The 20,146-nt window shown below is 41.4% G+C and overlaps 1 protein-coding gene across 8 annotated transcripts in view; it reads left to right on the top strand.

Moving 5' to 3' along the window:
- Positions 1-20,146, top strand: part of SORBS2 (sorbin and SH3 domain containing 2) — a 376,136-nt gene that overhangs the window by 167,528 nt on the left and 188,462 nt on the right. Inside the window, exon 1 of one of the 8 annotated variants that reach the window (XM_025384773.1) lies at positions 19,144-19,971. The exons of the other annotated variants lie outside the window; for them this stretch is intronic. The gene's annotated coding sequence lies outside the window, so the exon portion shown is untranslated. Of the gene's footprint in view, positions 1-19,143; positions 19,972-20,146 lie in introns of those variants that run through there. 8 annotated transcript variants of the gene reach the window in all.

Here is a 20,146-nt window from a genome sequence, read left to right as displayed (position 1 = left end):
GCTTCTCCTCAGGCCGGAGGTCTGGGTGCACCAGTCCTGTCAGATCCTTCCCACATTCCTCACACAGACAGGACCTCAATCATGCCCAGACCCATCACCCTGACCCTCAGTCACACACCCAGGACCTCAGTCATGCCCAGAAGCATCATGTCAAGGGGGCCCACCAAGTCCCCAGCCTGCTAGAAATCTGGCAGCTCCTCATTATCATTCTACTTGTAGAAATTCCTCTTTTTCCACATCTTGTCATGGTGAGAACAGCCAACACGGACGCTTTAGATTGGGCTTCCTTAGAGGGGTCGGGGAGGGAGAACTGGACCCAGGAACCACCATCTGAATTCCCCGAGATCAGCAGGATATCTAGAGAGCTGAGGCTGGGCCATGTATCTGCAGTTCTTGTCCCAGAGCAGTGCTTTGAAGACACCTTATTTAGATTTTTATATTTGTGGCTGTGACTGCAATTCCCCTGCTTTAAAAATGTAAATTTAATGATCACTTTCAGACTTTCCCTGTAGTACATTATTTATGAACATAGGACCTGCCTCCCTGAATAGCACCAAGCACCCATGGCTCAGACACTCATCAGTGTGGCTGTCCCCACCCACCGCCTGGATTTCCTCCTCTTCCTCCTCCATCTGTCTCTCCACTCTCTCTCTACTGCCCTCTCTCCCCAGCCTAATGTCATTTTTTTAACTGGTTATTTTTAAAATCCAAAAAATAATTTGAAGTGCCATTGGTTATACTTAAGAAACAATTTTATGTCACCAGTGTTTGGTCACTTAGTTTTAAAAGTCAGTAAATAACAGTATTTTTTTTCTTTAAAAAAGAAAGTATAACAAGTGCTTTTTGATAGACTCTCCCTTTGCATGTGCCTTGTCAAAGGCAGGACTCCCCGAGTTCTGCACCAATGTCCCTCCAATTGTGCAGGACAGGAGGGGGCAGGCCGGGCAGGAGCCTGTGGAGACCAAGGCCCGGTCATGGATTTAGCCTTCGAGGAGGTGTAGCTGCTGCCATGTGACTCCGTATCTTTCAATCACAGGCTTGGTCTCCATAAAGAAGGATGTTGTGCCTAGATCATAGGACCAATCGTTCTCTTATATGAAATAATTTGTGCAAAGGATACCTCACAGGGCCTGGCACATAACTGGCTCTCAATCCATAATAACTTCATCATCAATAAAACAATCTCCAGAGATGGAAGGGAAATCTTTGGCCCAGACAAGCTTTGTTTTGTCAAGCTCTCCCAGAGGTCTTGACCAAACAAAGCTCACCTGGGCCAACAATAAAAAAATACACAAAATAAAAATAAATTTCCCTAATAGATAAACAATTAAATAAAAATCTTCTTAATACACAATCCATTTGACTTTCCATGATCATGTTGTTCTTAAACTGTTGAAGTCCAACTTAAAACTCAAAGAAACTTCATTAGAGGGTAACCAACATACTCTTGTATCTTCTGGTCCTAACTGATTACATTGCACTGAGGCAAACTAATCATCTGGATAAATTATGTGGAGTATTCACGGCAAAAATGATGATAGGATAGAATATGGGAGATCACTGTCTTCTAAAGGCCTCATTCCCAAAGAACAGCCATCCCGCCATTGCCTAGGCTGACAGAGACTGCAGTGCCGCAATCCTGAAGCACTTGCTTCAGAATGCATCATATGATCTTTTCCCAACAGAATTTGGATTACCTGCTTAATGGTGTTTTTCTTGGGCTGATCTAAAATGAGTCTTCACATCACATGGTATTGGAGCTTTGTGATCTGCAGGGTTAGTTAAGAATGTAAAATAACATCAAGTATTCTTATAAATAATAATAATGGCCACAATTCATTCAATGCACTCTGTGTCGGGCAGCGTGCCAAATTCTTTAAATACCTCTCATTGACTATTCACACGAACGCTCTGATGAGGACATTATTCTCATTTTACAGCAGAGGAAACAGGCGAAGAGAAGTTAAACAGCTTGCACAGGGTCACACATGTGGGGAAAGTGGGATTCCAGCTTGAGTCGGCCAGATTCCAAGCCCTGCACTTCCAACAGTTTTCCAGACTGCCCATTTGTGGGAATGACAGATCAGCCAAAAGAAAATGTTACATTTCTCATTTTATCATTCTCTCTGTGTTTTTTGCTCAAGAGCTCTATGGAAACCGTTATTTATAAGTGAACACCAAATTTCCTTATCCTCAAGACCAGAAATAGCATGACAATAAAAAGAAGGAGGAAGAAAAAAACAATCTAGGATGTCAACAATGATTGTTTTTCTAAAGTTTTTATTTTTTTCTTTTTGCTTGTTCTCTCTCTCTCTCTCTCTCTCTCTCTCTCTCTCTCTTTCTTTCTTTCTTGATGGAGTCACTCTCTGTCACCCAGGTCAGAGTGCAGTGGTGCAATCTTGGCTCACTGCAGCCTCTGCCTCCCAGGTTCAAGCAATTCCCCTGCCTCAACCTCCTGAGGAGCTGAGACTACAGGCGCCTGCCACCCCACCCAGCTAATTTTTGTATTTTTAGTAGAGACGGGGTTTCGCCATGTTGGCCAGGCTGGTTTCGAACTCTTGACCTCAGGTGATCCTCCTGTCTTGGCCTCCCAAACTGCTGGGATTATAGGCGTGAACCACCGTGCCCGTCCCATATTTTCTAAATCTACTTAACATGATGAAAATTTCAAAATAAGGAGATGTATCTAGAATTGGGCCAAAGGAAATTTAGGTAACACCAAGCATGTTTAGACATTTAACTAGGATGCTACAAGACTAAGCAATAGAAAACAAATTTTTAAGCCTCTGAATATAAATATTTTATTGATTGCCTTCCATTATTAAAATTTGCTTCAATTTTAAATTGGGACATTATTTAGAAGCTGTCCCATTAGAAAACTGATTATCACCAAGTTGATCTTCCATGCCAGTGGGCTATTGCTCTTCAATGCCAGTGGGCCTGTTTACTGGCGGTGGTGGTTTTACCCCTGGATTAAGAATGATTAGCTCTACTTTGGAACCAAATACGGTTCACATGGAGTTCAAAAGGAATCCAGAGTCCTGTGGCCCTGTACATGTTGAACAATTTCCCTTTGTTGACTGTTAGCACTCTGATCTAAAGAAGAAAATGGTTACTCTCACGGCGTGTACTTGTGGGTAAAAACAATCTTATTTTTTTCACATTTTTAAGAGAGTATCTAGTGTGACAAATATCAAGTATGAGCACTCACTTTTATAATAAATTCCATTTTGCAGATTAGTCCTAACATGCTAGGTGAAAGAGTTCACCCAAGGCACTTAAAGTAAGAAAAATAAAAAACAAGGCAAGAGGTCATCCTCGGAACATCCACTGTTTGATATACACTGTACAACCTCACCTTGGCTGGCTTTGTGCATCCATTATTCCATCATTCACTTTTCTCCACCATGAGCTAGGCTTTTTCTATGGGGCGGACACTGTGCTATATGAACAAAACGAAGTCATTGCCCTCCTGGACCTTCCACGCTCAACGTATACAAGGTCTATGTATATGTTGTATCTGAAGCTAACTTGTCCAGTTCACAAACATGAGTCTGTACAAACAAAACAAGATCATGTGAAGTACAGAAAAGCATCTTCTTAAACATTTAATGTATTCATAAACGTATTGCCCATATTTTGTTCTTATGTAGGTGGTAAATTTATACTTACCATTGCATGGTAATAAAATGTGGCATGTGGCAAAAATGTGCTCATTCTAATTTAAACAGATGTAGGTTTTAAGTATTGAAAATTAGCATACTTTCCCAAATTAGTACTTAGAGAAACTTTTAAAATTTTTTATGAAAAATGGCATTTTAATAAGCCTCATTACATTGCTATGCTCTTAAAAGCACATTCATATATTATTTTTCCCCCATACTCATGATTTTCTACTCAATGTTCACATTTTTCAGAGAACAGACAGTATGGAATATTCATAGCTAAGTACCAAAGTCAGCCTTCCTTTCCATGGACACATTGTGGAGCAGGAATGCAGTTTCCGTGGCTCGGAGTCAATGCTGAGTGAAAAATTGGCTCATTTCAGACAATGTGATCAGGGAATCTTGAATTGTTTCCTAAATTAACAAAGTCAGTTGTTTAGTGATAAACATATTTTCGAGTATTTGTCTGTGAGATGAGAGATGCTTTCTATCAGATCAATGGACTAGTTTATGAATAATGAAGTTAACATTCTTAGAATTAAAATAATAGTTTCTTTTACATGAATAGACCATCTATTTATATGTGGCTGCACAAATACATTGAGTGAAATACGAGTTCGTAGGTTTCTTAGCTCTTTTAATGTGAAAACAATTCCAGTTGTAGAGTCGCCCAGCTCCTCAGGTACCTTGTAACGAACCCTGAAGTTTAGAGTTCTTATTCATTGGAGGAAGCTATTAGTACACATTCAACAGATAAGTGGCAAAGATACATGTATTGTACTTGTGGAGCCAGGGTGGCTATCCTGTGAGTGAGAACTGGGAATGTTTTTGCTCTAATGTGTCTTTTTGAGTGTGGCCGCTAATCAGTATGGGTTAATAGACTGATTGAATAGTAAGTCATTATTTTTCTGATTTACGTCTTACCCCAATGCTAGTTCCTCTCAGGACGAAGTTAACTACTAAAGCAGTGAGTGGAGATAAGTGTCATTAAGAAATAAAATTCCAAATCTCTTGCCTCCTCAAAATCTGTGAAATTAGAGACATGTTTCAACAGCCTAGAAATTAGCCAAGACCATTCATAAACCTTTTAACTACAGTAGATATATTGTTTCTCAGTGAAACGGATAATGGCAAATGTAGCCCATGGAGGCCCTGCTCCCGCTGATTTGGAAATAGTACAAGAGTTTCTAAGTATTTCTATAGATAGGAAGAAATTTAAGGTCAAACTCATTTCCAAATGCACTAAAACACTGAGAAAATGGTCGAGAAGCAAGAATAGCAGCAAAATTACCCAACAATACCTCACCTGGCACATTTTCAAAAACTTCTAATACTTCAAAGGAGTTTAATGAAATACTGCATTAAAAATCAAGATCACTAAAATGTTATAATGCCTCTCTTGAATGATTCTGTTGTAAAAAATTGGTATATTCTGAGGAAACCAATTATCCTTTTAAAAATAAAAATGGAGGAGACTATAGAATGAAATTATGATTTTATTTGCTAAAATTATATTAATTTATTATATTAAAAATTATAAGAAATTATATTTAATTTCTTGATTGTATATATTATATATTTGATTACTATATTATATAATAATTATATAATTTAATTATACTTATAAATATGATTTATTTGATAAATTATAGTTTGCTAAATAATAAAATTGTTATGACTTTATTTTGAATAACTATTACATAGAATTCCTGAGTACCTTTGTAGCTAATTCGAATCTGGATAAGGTGAGTGGGGATGAATGAATATTAGGAGTTCTCTACAGGACTGCTTAAGAGTAGAAGGAAAGCAATCTCATTTCTTATGGAAAATGGAAATATCATATTAATCTCAAAGAAACACAAAAATAAGCTTTAACAATGGATCTTAAGCAGACGTTTGAGTGTTTTAAAAAAAAGAGCAATGCAATGTTGAGGACATCACAAAAAAGAGTATAAACATCCCAAACAAAGATGACCTGACCTGGTCTTGATTCATAAGTCAAATGCCCCAGAGAATAACTGGAGCCCAGAGCCCAGGTATGTTCTGTGGCCCAGGAAGCATGTATTCTCCAGCTCATGTTCTTAAGTTTGTAGGTCGTGGCGTTTGTTAGTACTTGACATTTCCAGCACCCTTGTGGTTACCCAAAATAGAAGGTGGTACAGAAGTCCAATCTGGAGTCTCAAAGGTGTGTTCAAATGTGTACAACTGTTTTTAAAATAGGCCAAGTGGATAGATCTTAATCTGTAACATGAAAACAGAGTTCAAGTTACAGAATGGCGGAGGCTCTGCAATTTAGAACCAGGTTTGGCCACAGTGATGGGCACCGTTGGTGAAGAACTTTCCAATTCCTTCTTCTCTTACCCAACATTACATACGCAAATATAAGGGTGGCTTGAACTGAGTCTTTCTCTGTCTTTGCAGGTAAGATTCATTACAGGGTATAATTATAAAATTTACCAAATAAGCGTACCCTAATATAATGCTATAAAATGAATTCAGCTGCAAGTTTCTCTTTTTCAGAAGTTTTACAAGCAAGCCTTGTATGAATAATTTCTCTCTGAGAATTATCTCATTTCTGAAGTCATTTTTCTCATTATCTTAAATGGTGCTATTCTCCTTTGATAGTTGATTGATTCTACTTGAGTGTCGGCTATGACTCAACTGAAATGTGCCTAATTTTAAACTTTGAAGCACCAAATTTTATTTGTTTTTCTTTTTAGATATAGCCTATTAATTTCTTCCCCCCGCTGAATCCATTCTTACTAAAATTATTGCAAACCTCGTTTTCTCTGTCGGTATCTCTTTTCTTCCTCTATGAAAACTTCTTTGTGTTGCCCCATTGACGCTATCACCTGATACTTAAATGAGTCTAGGATTGCGAATAGCATTAAGAGCTAATTTAGTTCATCAGGGATTTGAATAGCAAGTCTCCAACAAAGCTGCTCCCAGGCAGAACAAAGCAGCAGTTGGTGCTGGAGCAGCCCTGGTGCTCATGGAACGGACGGGTAGGACCGTGGAAACCCCTCTTCCATCTCAGATCTGGAACATGCTGCCTGCACCATTTGATGTCATTTGCCCATTCACTGCAATAATGTTTCTTAGACCCTGGCCCTAGTCATGGCTTTAGCTGTAAAATCATCTTCAGCTCCCCAGTTTTCAAACTGTGAAGGGATGATTACCTAGGTTTTGTAATGTTCTTTCCAGCTATGATTCAAGGTTAAATGAAAAGTAAGAACTATAATATTCGTCCTGAAAGTCTCCAGACGAGGCCCTCTTTAAGAAATGCTGTAGAGAAATGTGCGGTAGGAACAATACGGGAAGCCTGCCCGCCCACAATCTGCATTGCTGGATTTAGCCATAAAACCCGAGAGGACCCAAAGTAGAGGCACTTAGGATAGGGTGGAGACAGAATGAGAGGAGGGAGCCTCAGAGAGAAATGAGACGACCTGAATTTAATATAAAAACTTCTGTAAATTACAAAAGGAATCAGACATAGCTCACAGAACTCATAGGTCTAAAGTCATTACAATCTTCCTACAAGGTAAAAAAAAAAAAAAATAGAGAGGCTATATAGAAACAGCCCCATTTAAGGATGCTATTTATAATCCCCTCAGGTCGTATAATGGTTTCTCTGTCCCTTACAGCTTATCTTTCCCTTCTAAATATGTGTGTGAAGAAGATGTTGTCCTTTACGTCCTTTTTATTTAATCTGTTCCCCAGTGCATCAGTTCAGTTTGTCCATGCCGGTCTCTCTTAACTATTTTCACTTAAACAAGTCAGACCTTCTATTCATTATTGCTGTTGTTTGAGCTTTCCATTCAGCGTATCCCTGGCTTGCTTTGTTTGGTGTATATTCACTTAGTACATTCCAGCAACCAGCCACTGTGCTAGGAACTGGTTGTATTTTGTTTTTAAAGGAATCCTATCCTAAAGGAGCCTACGGTGTAGTAGGAAAAAGAGGTAAACAGCAACAATAGCCTACTGACCCCGTCCTCTGCAACCACGCGATGGAGTAGCCAGTATTCATGCAAAGTCTCATTTAATCCTCTCAAAAACCTCCCAGAGAGATAGGTGGGGTTGTCTGCTTTTTTTTTTTTTTTTGAGACAGAGCCTCAAAAAAAAAAAAAAAAGGATGAACATCCAGACTGGAGTGCAGTGGCATGATCTCGGCTCACTGCAACCATCGCCTCCTGGGTTCAAGCAATTCTCCTGCCTCAGCCTCCCAAGTAGCTGGGATTACAGGCATGCGCCAGCACACATGACTAATTTTTGTATTTTTGGTAGAGATAGGGTTTCACCATGTTGACCAGGCTGGTCTTGAACTCCTGACCTCAAGCAATCTGCTCGCCTCGGCCTCCCAAAATGCTGGGATTACAGGCCTGAGCCACGATGCCCAGCCTGTCTGCTATTTATAGATAAGGAAATCCAGGCTCAGGGAGATTAAGTAACTCTCCCAAAGTGACATGGCTTGCCATGGGAGAAGCCACGCCTTGAGATCAGCTGTGCCTGGTTCCTAAGCCTCAGTTCTTTCCTTGCAATGTAATCACTGCTGTGATAGAGGGATACTTCTTCAGTTACCATTCATTGTAACCATAGTCAATCAATGTTAAGTTAGTGTGTATTTGTTTGTAACAATGTGGATAGGATTATAACTGTGCTCCTCCCACCTGCTAAAGGAATGATAGACTCTCCCAGGGCCTTACAAAGTCCGTTCTTCTCTATTTCTTCCAGGTCATTTCTTTTCATGCCACTATCTTTCCTCTTTAGCCTTCTCCACTTACTAAATGAAGCCATGATAATGCTGTTGCTCTAAGAGACTGTTATGTCAAACAGGACAAAGTCATTAGCTCAGATGTGGGGATTTTCTCAATCCAGGTGTTTGACAGTCCCATGTATTCTTGTTTCAAATTAAAATAGACCACAAAACCCCAGAACATAAAACTGTGAATGTGATCTATCTGAAATACATGATAAGGAAATTAAATTCAATATCTAGGTGTGCCCAATCCATTTCATTTTCCCCAACAGCAAAGTAAAAGTACCTATATTTTTGAAGATCAATTTGCAAATAATTTTTTTCTATGTAATGTAAACAAATTGTATCTAATGATTCCAATGCACCAGGTGTGGTTTTCCAGCATTATATTCTTCAACCCCTTTCTTAATGCTTTAAGGTAATGAACGCTATTCCCATTGCTCAGATAAGGAAAACGAGGCTCAACGATTACGCCCAAACCAGGGAGCTCATTAGGGGAAGAACCAGAAATTTAACTCAGAGCTCTTTTTTCTCTAAGGCCATGCTCTTAAGATGAGGATGAAAACAGCAGCAACCAACACATAGGGAGTGCCTACTGTGTGTTGGTGTTGTTTAAGAGCTTTGCATATATTAACTCATTTAAGCCTCGCAACAATTATGAGTCAAGGACTACCACAGGGCTTATTTGCTGAGTAAGAGAACTGAAGCCCAAGAAGATGGTAGTAGCCACAGAAGCTGGCAACAATAGAGTCGGGTTTGATGGTGGTAGGTAACTACTGACCACGCTCTCAATCATTACACTTTAACACAGTTCTTGGCAAATGTGACTAGAAAGACAAAATATGTATGTGAGACTGTCTGTTATAAAACAGAATTGTTATGATTTATATTCATTTCTTCCATTCATGATCATCAGAAACCATGACACAGGAATGCTTAGAACAATTTCCATGTTGCATGTGTATTTTTAACTTTGTTTATTTTGAAAATTCACTGGCCTCGTAATCAAACCTGTCTTCCCCTCCATTACGACTGACAGCATTCACCATGTTAAGAAACCATCGTAAGATTCTTAAAGGTCTTTAACACTCAAAGCCAATACATTATGGCCTTGAATAATCTTTTCAAAATTGCTTTTTCTGTCCCAAGGACACATTTCATCATTCAATTTAGATTTTAAAAACTCCCTAAACTCCATTGAAGTGACCCTGTTCAAAGCTCTCTGAACAATGATCTGGCAGTGTCTACTGAGAACAGAATAAACAATGCATTCCTGTTTTGTATTTCCTGTCAATTATTGCTGTGTTCTTATTTCTCTTGACATCGCCAATCAGTAAATGGTAGTTTTAGAAAAAAGAGTCAACTACTTTACTATATTTACAGCCAAAAATATTCCAGTGATGCAGCTCCCAGGGCATTAGGCATGTCGGCTCATTTTTCATGGCAGTTTTTGCTCCATTGGGAAATAATGGGCCGGAGACTTAATGCCACAACTGTTGTAAGCATTGGTTGTTGATGTCCAGAAGTTCTTTCAAAACTTCTGGAACTATTTTTTTACTAATATCTTAATGGCAGCCCTAATAGTTTATTGCTGTCATTCAGCCAGTCTAATGTAACGAAGGTTGTTTTTAGATGATTGTTTTCGTTCTGTTTCTAGCTTTCATGGAACAGATTACTTCAACACAGTCATTTAACCAGGTTGGGTTTGCCTCAAATAACAAGAAATCCCACGGACAGGTAGCCCAGGGTAGGTTCCGCTCTGTCATCTCTCCGTTAGCATGCACCCCTAGAATGACATCTGTATTTCAGTCTACAAAAAGAGGAGCAGAACAAGGTTAGAAAGAAAAGGACAGCCGGGTGCGGTGGCTCACGCCTGTAATCCCAGCACTTTGGGAACCGAGGCAGGTGGATCACTAGGTCAGGAGATCGAGACCATCCTGGCTAACATGGTGAAACCCCTTCTCTACTAAAAATACAAAAAATTAGCCGGGCGTGGTGGCGGCGCCTGTAGTCCCAGCTACTCAGGAGGCTGAGGCAGGGGAATGGTGTGAACCCAGGAGGCGCAGCTTGCAGTGAGCCGAGATCGCGCCACTCACTCCAGCCTGGGCGACAGAGCGAGACTCCATCTCAAAAAAGAAAGAACAGGACAAGGAAGCCCTCTTCTCTGGAGGTTTAGTGTCATTATTGTGCATGTGAAATTTTCAACAGGATGCCTTGCCTTTAGCTTATTGGTCAGAACGAACTGCAAGGAATCCGGGAAGGTCAGTTATTAACTGGGTGTCTTGTCAGGATTCTGCAGTGAGGAAGACTGAGACTGCAAAATGGATCCTCAGGAGGCAGAAGGAAGTGGCTACCACACCTCTTACATACTTGACTTATTTTACAGAGTAATGAATATGGAAATAGTGACTTAATTGTAAAATAAAACATATCAGACAGAACCTCAAACTGAAAATAATCCTCAAAGGAATTCTTGCCACAAAAAGGAGGGCCCTTGCTAGAAGGTAAAAATGTGAGCATTTACCCTGATTCAGAGGGCAGCCTCCCGCCTCTCTGCCAGAATCCAAAGTGTGCATCACTGCGGGCAGGATATTCCTTCTCATGCCCCGCCCCTGACGACCAGTCTACTTCTGCTTAGCCCTGAGGGTCTGAACAAAGACTTCGCATTGTTTTTTTTAAACTACAACAGGGTTACTGATTTCTTAATGTGTCTCTCCCATACCTTTTAGTTTAGTAGATTGACTTTGCTGGTTAAAGCATTCCCTTCCAGACTTTTCTATGTCATAATATACATAAAATCAAGAATATTTGCAGGCACAGAGGTAAACAAATGAGGTTGCTGATAGCCAGAGGTGGCCAGTCCAGGAGCTTTAGCTGCCCAAGGCCTCACTTGACCACCTGAGAACTGAGGAGATCAATAGTGTAGAACACTGTACTTATTGCCATGCACAGAAGTAGAGAGGGTCTGGTTAGAAGACAGACAACATGGAAAATAGTTCTATGTCCAGTCGGGCGCGGTGGCTCACGCATGTAATCCCAGCACTTTGGGAGGCCGAGGCAGGAGGATCATGAGGTCAGGAGATCGAGACCATCGTGGCTAACACAGTGAAACCCCGTCTCTACTAAAAATACAAAAAATTAGCCGAGCGAGGTGGCAGGCACCTGTGGTCCCAGCTGCTGGGGGAGGCTGAGGCAGGAGAATGGTGTGAACCCGGCAGGCAGAGCTTGCAGTGAGCCGAGATCACGCCACTGCACTCCAGCCTGGATGACAGAGTGAGACTCCATCTCAAAAAAAAAAAAAAAAAAAAAAAAACAAGAAAGAAAATATTTGTGTGTCCAGTCTCTGAGGGTTTGTATTTCCAGCCTCATTCATTTAGGAAGAAGTTTTTCTCATGCACTTGGTATAAGAAATCTATAGTTCCTTCTAACTCTTGAATGCTGGTCAACTATCCTTCCTTGTTCTTAATTCATCCTTTACCTTTGTGAGTTTCAAGAAGAGTTTTCTAGCATGGTGTGTATTATGTACTATCCCTGCTAAATTAACTCTGTGGTCATAGTAATTATGGAATTGTGCCATGGCTTGTTGATTAATTCATTCAGTTTTTTAACATCTCAGAAAAGATGCATTTCATGCTGTATCTTGGTGATTTCAGAGTGTTTTACACATGTATAAAGAATACATTTTAAAACATTGTTGGGCCATAGCAAGCTTTCCTCTGCCCAAGTGGTAGAATAAAAGTTTCCATAGCTCCTTTCAGATCAATGCAGCAGAGACCAAGCCCTCTCCTACCCCAGGCTTTGACCCCTGCTGTGTAGTCTGTGACACACAAAACTCTCCTTTTCTCCCCTGTTGATATTACTTGGCTATTTGCTGGAAAATAAGATTGCAAATCTCCAGTCTTCTCAATCGGTGACTATTCATTCATTGTCTGTTTAAAACTTATGCATAATATGGCCACGAGAAAGAGTTTCATACCACTGGAATAACTATGGCCTGACCAGGTGGCGTGGTTGGTGTGTCACTTTATACCTGCCTGTCTGCTCATAAAACTACATTATAAATAACCACATAGGGTTTCAGGTGGTGTAACTGCCAAGCAATAGGTAGACAAATACATAATTCTCTCACTAACCCTGATCAGAAGAAATGTTTATCAGGGACCTCACTCTACCCTAGTAGAATATCACATGGTTGTGAAAAAGGTCTAGGAATATGATATATGAATGCAAGTAACTTGCTTTATTGAAATCTATTTTAGAATAGATGCAAATTGCCGGGCGCGGTGGCTCAAGCCTGTAATCCCAGCACTTTGGGAGGCCGAGATGGGCGGATCACGAGGTCAGGAGATCGAGACCATCCTGGCTAACACGGTGAAACCCCGTCTCTACTAAAAAATACAAAAAACTAGCCGGGCGAAGTGGCGGGCGCCTGTGGTCCCAGCTACTCGGGAGGCTGAGGCAGGAGAATGGCGTAAACCCGGGAGGCGGAGCTTGCAGTGAGCTGAGATCCGGCCACTGCACTCCAGCCCGGGCGACACAGCCAGACTCAGTCTCAAAAAAAAAAAAAAAGAATAGATGCAAATTAAGATAACAGAACACATTATATCCTGAAGGGAAGAGCAAGCAGCATCTGCCTCTTAAGATGGCTTCTAAACCACATATGTAGCTACAAAGCAATATTTCAGAGAATCGTCTGGGTTGGAAACAGCTGCTTAATTAGTGTACATAATTTTTGCTTTTTACATGATCAGATACTTTTTATTTCACAAGTTCTGATAAATATAGGACCAAAAATTGTACTCTTGTGTTGCTTCATGCCTTAGGCAGAACTTATTTAATCATTTACTTATTCGGCAACTACGTATTGGCCCCCGTTGACATTGGGCCAGGCACAAATGCAATCCCTGTGTGAGGAACGTAAGTAATGTGAGGGGCAAGTGGGAGCTGATAGGCCAGTGGAGGAGAGGGTCTCCAGTCAATTACTCCAGCAAATTCAAGCAACTGAGCCCGAATTTAGAGGGAATGAGGAAGGTGATTCTTTACGAGTTAAAAAAAAAAAGGGAGGGGGAGTGGCGGGGCTACGCTGGTGGAGCAGGGAAGTCCTTCCTGAGGAAGAGACACTTGAAAGCTGGAGGTTGCATGGCATTCGCCACTGGGCAGGGAAGGCGTTCCCATCAGAGTGAGCCATGCAAGCCAGGGCCCTGCATGAGGCACGGCCCAGGAATGGAAGGGAGGCTGGAGAGGCCAGAGGCAATGGCACTGGGAGGAAGGTGGTGCAGATGGGTCGGAAACGCTGCAGGACACCAGATTGTGCAGGGCCTTCAGTGGGCAGCATGGAAAAGGCTTGGCTTCGTGATTTTCGTAGCAGATTTAGCGACCGTTGCCTATGCTCAATTTCAAATGGAATAGAAATAACAAGAAAAGCTAAGTCATGGTTACATAAACAGCAGAGGTGCTTTTTAAATACACAAAGAATTCAGGCAGCCAGTTTAAAACAAAGTTTCAGGCTGGGCGCAGTGGCTTACACCTGTAATTCCAGCACTTTGTGAGGCCGGGGCAGGAGGATCACCTGAGGTTAGGAGTTCGAGACCAGCCTGACCAACATGGTGAAACGCGTCTCTACTAAAAATACAAAAAATAGCCGGGTATGGTGGCACGTGCCTGTAGTCCCAGTTACTTGGGAGGCTGAGGCAGGAGAAGCGCTTGAACCCGGGAGGCGGAGGTTGCAGTGAGCCGAGATCACCCCGTTGCACTCCAGCCTGGGTGACAGAGCAAAACTCCATCTCAAAAATAAACGAATAAATAAAAATAAAAATAAATAAAACGAAGTTTCAACTAGAAAATTGAGCTTAACAAAGGTTTTAAGAAGTTATTTCTATATAATCTCTTTCAATGATACTGGTCCTTTAACCTTTTGTTAAGATTTTCTCCTCACTTGATAAACCCCAATCCCAGATGGTAAAATGGCACATGTGATGACAAATCGCCTCCTAAAACATATTTGCTTAACATCAATAACCAGGCAGTAGAAGTCACTGGACACATGATTTGACTCCTTTCAAACAGTGCCGCCCACAGGTGTAAATCACGGCGACTGCCGAATGTAATCCAGATAAGCCCAAGCAAAAGCATAGGTTTAAGAGTGAGTAAGGCGGGTACAGTCCAATTCCTCTGCCTGCCTTTCAGGACTCAAGTGTAGGGAGCTTGCATGACTGGTCTAAAGTCACTCAACGTATGGGCTTTAGTTTCCCAGCCCAATGCATGCATGCATTGTTCAGCAAGTGGCATACCATGGGTGAGGTTCCTGTAGATGACCTGACAGATGCTTGCTACGTGCATGAAGCTACCAGGTATCCTTATTTTTATTGCATATGCTTCCCTTTGTTGAGTGTGGTTGAAGCAGACAAGCATAAAAGATGTTACTCCAGGCCAGGTGCGGTGGCTCACACCTGTAATCCCAGCACTTTGGGAGGCCGAGGCACGTGGATCACCTGAGGTCGGGAGTTTGTGACCAGCCTGACCAACATGGAGAAATCCCATCACTACTGAAAATACAAAATTAGATAGTTGTGGTGGTGCATGCCTGTAATCCCAGCTACTCGGGAGGCTGAGGCAGGAGAATCGCTTGAACCCGGGAGGTGGAGGTTGCAGTGAGCTGAGATTGTGCCATTGCACTCCAGCCTGGGCAACAAGAGCGAAACTCCATCTCAAAGAAAAAAAAAAGATGTTACTTCACTTAGTCTAGCCTTCATTTTGCTTACAACGTGCTTGACTTCAGTGTCCATTTCTTCTTTGAGTCAGCATTAGCTGATTTCTGTAGGAGAATCTGACTGCTCTTTCAGTATGTCTTTGAAACTCACGCCAGTGTTTGAGATGGTCTTGCTGCCTCTCCCTAAGCACTGAAATATTTGACTAAGAGAATGACACATTGTTCTCCTGGGATATTAGACAATGCTACTAGAATGACAGGGGCAGGAAGGCCTCTAAACATCTATAGCACAACTCACTTTGCAAAGGACTGCAGGGGTAAAGAATGTTCTCTGGAAAACAATACTCATGGGAAAACTACATTTACTTCCTTCCTCCTGGGATCCTCTCAAATCATAGGAAGCGATGAGGAATCAATTGAGAATTCTGTGCTCTCTTGGGAAAAAAATTTAAAACAACACTCAAAGAAACCTTCTAAATACATGTGTTCAAAAAATCATGCCCATGAAAGTCGTTGGAAATCACCACCGTATCTTTAAAAAATTACTAAATTTAGCCACATATGGAAATCTGCACAGTTTTTCAAATATATTTTGATTATTTAACCAACATTCATATAAAATTTACAAAGCAGCAGACTTTTCCATGGCCGTTTCAAATAACAATTTTCACCCTCCAACAACCGAATACAGAAAGGTCTCATTACAGAGTAGGAAACTGAGGTATGGGGAGGCCAAGAAAGTGACCTACGGCTACAGCCACGCCTAAGTGTCAGGATGAGGATTTGAACCCGGGCACCCTGACTGCAGACTCTCCACTCGGACGTATTATGCACTTTTGAAAGTTTTCTGAAAGGACCAACCAAGAAAGTGAGAAGCAAAGCTGCAGATGGTTTCTGCATACAGAATTGGAAGTTCTAAATGTTACCAGTGTGAGCCCAGATTCTCTCTTACAGTGAGGATTTTATTTTTACCAAGCTCTGTGAAACACACAAAGCTCAGGTGCCGCCTGAAAATGTGAGAAGTCATTTGGCAAACGAATGAGGTTATGGAGACACACTCTTCAGGTTGGCGTGCTCATTTATTTAAGGCCGGAACAGAGGTGTAGTGAGTAACAGAAGGCCTCTCTACTCCAAAATATGGGTCTTTCTCACCAGTTCTAATAATTGTAGAGTTATTTGGGTTAACAAGATCCTCTTTTGGGATGGAAATACCCTCTAATATGGTTTGATCTGTGTCTACTATGCCTTAATGATGTACAAACCCTCTCGGTTTTTGTTAGGGAGGGAGAGAAAAAATATATTCAATGAATCTGACTTTCAACCCTTTCATCCTTTTGTTTCCCTCCTCATCTCTGTCAAAAGATTATTCCTGTTCCAGCCTCTGAAACCAAACCTGTGGATATGTTGCGTTTAAGAAACTCAGTTCGCAGGGCTCCTGGGCCCACTTTGACGTATGCAGGGGTTCTTTTAGCAAGGTCCTTATCTCTTTCCTCGGAGCCTGCATCTCTGCCCAGATAACTTACCCTAGGGTTCTAGCTTCTCCAAGACCGAGGCTGTGCTCTGCTTTACCCAGCCTTCCTTGAAAGGCCACACCTGGAGCAGCTGGGACTTCTGTCACACCTGCAGGGGCATGGAGGCCCCCTTTGTGGCTCCCCTCCGCTGGCCGCAGCACCCACTCATTGCCCTGGCTGTGCGGGTTTGACTGTCTTCACCCTAGCACAGGACCTGTCTTTCCAGCACCTGGCAGTCCCCAAGCATCTGCCCCCGCACTAGCAGGAGTGTCTGGTTTCTCGATCCTGGCCTTTCCACAGCCAGTGTGATGGGACTCCCAGTGCTGGCTTTAACCTGGAATCAGCTGTTCACCTATGCAGATGCTTGAGTCACATCCAGAGTCATTAAACCTGACTCTCTGGGGGCGGGGCCAGGCTACTGGTGTTTGTAAAAGTTTACCTTATATTCACCCAGGGATGACAGACACTACTTTACATCAATTTCTCTCAAGTTTCAACATGTTCCACACAGCCCGGGGATGTCGTGAAAATGCGCATGCTGGCTCAGTAGGTCTGGGTGGGGCCTGAGGTTTTGTGTTTCTAACAAGATCCTAAGTGATGACGTTAATGTTGGTCCACGGACTGCTTTTTTAAGAAGCAAGGCCCAAGACCAGCGGTTCTCAAAGTGAGGTCAAGAATCACCTGGGAACTCGTTAGGGATGCAAAATTTCAACCCCCTGCCAGACCCACCGAATCAGACACTCGGGGGTGGACCCAGCAATCTGTTTTTACGAAGCTTCCGGGTCAGTGATGCTCACTACCTTTTGAGAACCATTGGCCTACATGGCACTGCCCCATAGAAACAGAACACAAGTCACATAGGTAATTTTAAATGAGCTAGCAGTCAGATTTGAAAAAGTAAAAAAGAAACGAGTGAAATTAATTTCAGCAAAATATCCTCTTTAACACACTGTGTCCAAAATACTGTCCTTTCAACACGTAATATACAAATTAATGTCGTAATTTACATTCTTTTTTCAACATGCAGTCAATATAAAAATGATATGATGGTTTACATGTTTTAGGAAGAGAAAACATTTAATTTAATCTTTTTATTTGTACGAGTTTGTGGGGTCCAAGGAGAAATCTGTTACATGGATGTACCGCATAGTGATAAAGTCATAGATTTAATGAATGTATCCATCACCTGAATAATGAACGTCATACCCATTGAGTAATTTCTCATCATTCACCTTTTCTTTGTATAAAGACCTCAAAATCTAGCATGCATTTTATACTTACATGACATCTCAGTTGAGACTAGCCACGTTTTAGGAGCTCAGTAGCCACATGTAGCCACCATATTGGATAGCAAAGCTTTACCCTCACCGCAGAGATGATGGTACTGACTTCCGTCGGATGCTTGCTGTGTGTCAGACATTACCCAGCTAAGCATTTTATGTGCATTATCCTGTGAGCCCTATGACAGCTCATTATTATCCCCATTTTCTACGAGGGCGGGTTATGCTCATCTTTGTTTCCTTAACGCCACAGCTTCTCGAGGAAGGCCAATATTTAAATGCATTTTCCTTTGTGGTATAAACTATTATAAGGAAGAAAAAGAAAACAACAATTAAAAATAATGTGTCTACCTGAGGCTAGGCTTCTAATTATTGCCAGTAGAATTACCATTCCACATTGAGGCCAAGAGAAACAAATATCCCATGTTAGATTGGCAGGTATTTAAGACATAGTAAAATGTGACCATTTAAAATAAATGAACAGAAAAATGCATTATTCTAGAGTGATTTTCTAAAGCCTGGTATACATTTTTAAAACAAAGTTGATCTTATTATAAAATTCAAATTAGAGATTTCAAAGTTAATTTAGAATTTTAAAATTTGAAATATAATTTTAATATAAAGTCTATTGAGCCAAAGGATTTCACTGTTTTTAAATAGTACTTGAAATAGTAGTCATGTAACCCTTTTTTGTTTTTACATGGCATATTCCTCAGTATTTTCCATAATCTATTTCAGTGTCTTTAATTGCAAAGAAAGAATTGAATTTGATATGAGCATCTAGCAACCAACCCTCACATTAATTATAAAATATATCAGAGCTTTGTTTTTTTTTTGAGATGGAGTCTCACTCTGTTGCCCAGGCTGGAGTGCAGTGGTGCAATCTCAGCTCACTGCAACCTCCACCTCCCAGCTTCAAGTGATTCTCCTGCCTCAGGCTCCCGAGTAGCTGGAAGTACAGGCGCGTGCCACAACACCCAGCTAATTTTTTGCATTTCTATTAGAGATGGGGTTTCACCGTGTTAGCCAGGATGGTCTCGATCTCCTGACCTCATGATCCACCCGCCTCGGCCTCCCAAAGTGCTGGGATTACAGGCGTGAGCCACCGGCGGTTTTTTATAGTGGATTCAGGTTGAAGACTCTCTTTTCATCCCCCGATGGAAAGCCTCTCTCAGTAGTAGTACTTTCTGACTACCGAAGCTTTCTTTTTGTTACGGGGAGTAGGGGGTTGAAAAAACACAGGGATTTCGTCTATGTGGAATGAAAGCGTTCATAAAAATACTTAACTGCTTCCTTAGTAGAAAGCAACTAATTTTCCTCCCTGGTGGTGTTGTAAAGGCACAATGACTCAATGCAGGCCTGAAGTTGATCTGACGATGCATAGTATCTTCCTTCATCCATAGTAGAAAGAGATCTCAGTCTTCAGCTGCCATGATGTGAATAGTCTCATCATGTGAAACAGTCTGGAAAATACTTAAACATTCTGTTTTTATTTATTCTCGCTGCATCTGTGTGCTCTAAACCCCTGAAGGCGAGGACACTTCATTCTGCCCGCCACTGTGTTCCCAGAGTGCTTGGCTTATAGTAAGCTCTGAAGTGCTCACCAAATAAACATTTGCTGAATGAATGAACGAATGAATACAACTTCTTAATTTTTAATTCTAGAAACAAAATGAAGGCTCAAAGTTTGTCAGTCATTGTCAGTGACCCAACCAGAATGATTTCTTCATTGGCCTGTGGAGGCGGAGGCAGGGGTCACTGTTTGTCTGCCTCATGTCACTGAATGGTCCCCAGTCTCTGCCAATAGATAAGAGGTGTCAACGCTTAACCCAGTAGCTTTCAAAAATAGCATAGTTGATGAAACTGGAAATTTAGGTGCGGGCTCTTTTAAGACATGATTTGTCTTCATTCTTAAGAAGAATAGACTGGCAACAGATACTGCTGACCAGAGAGCACTCAACTATTTCTTAAGACCCCTTAGGAAATAGCAGAAGAAAAGCCTTCCTTCTCAATAAAGCATAAACAGGACATCTCATTTTCAATGAATCAGGTAATTCATATTGAAAACTTGAGGAGCACTGTGTTTCTTTAAGATTCCAGTCAACTTTGGGTTTGTTTTGTTTTCAATGGTGCTGGCAGTTTTCCTTAAAATTTAAATGAATATTTGCACAATGAACCAAGTTGTTGTGGGTTTCCTGGTTGGTGTTTTTTCCCCCCTGGAGTGG

The sequence above is a fragment of the Theropithecus gelada genome, chromosome 5, assembly GCF_003255815.1.
Source record: "Theropithecus gelada isolate Dixy chromosome 5, Tgel_1.0, whole genome shotgun sequence".
In the NCBI taxonomy this organism is placed as follows: Eukaryota; Metazoa; Chordata; class Mammalia; order Primates; family Cercopithecidae; genus Theropithecus; species Theropithecus gelada.
This window is presented reverse-complemented; position numbering and strand designations above follow the sequence as displayed.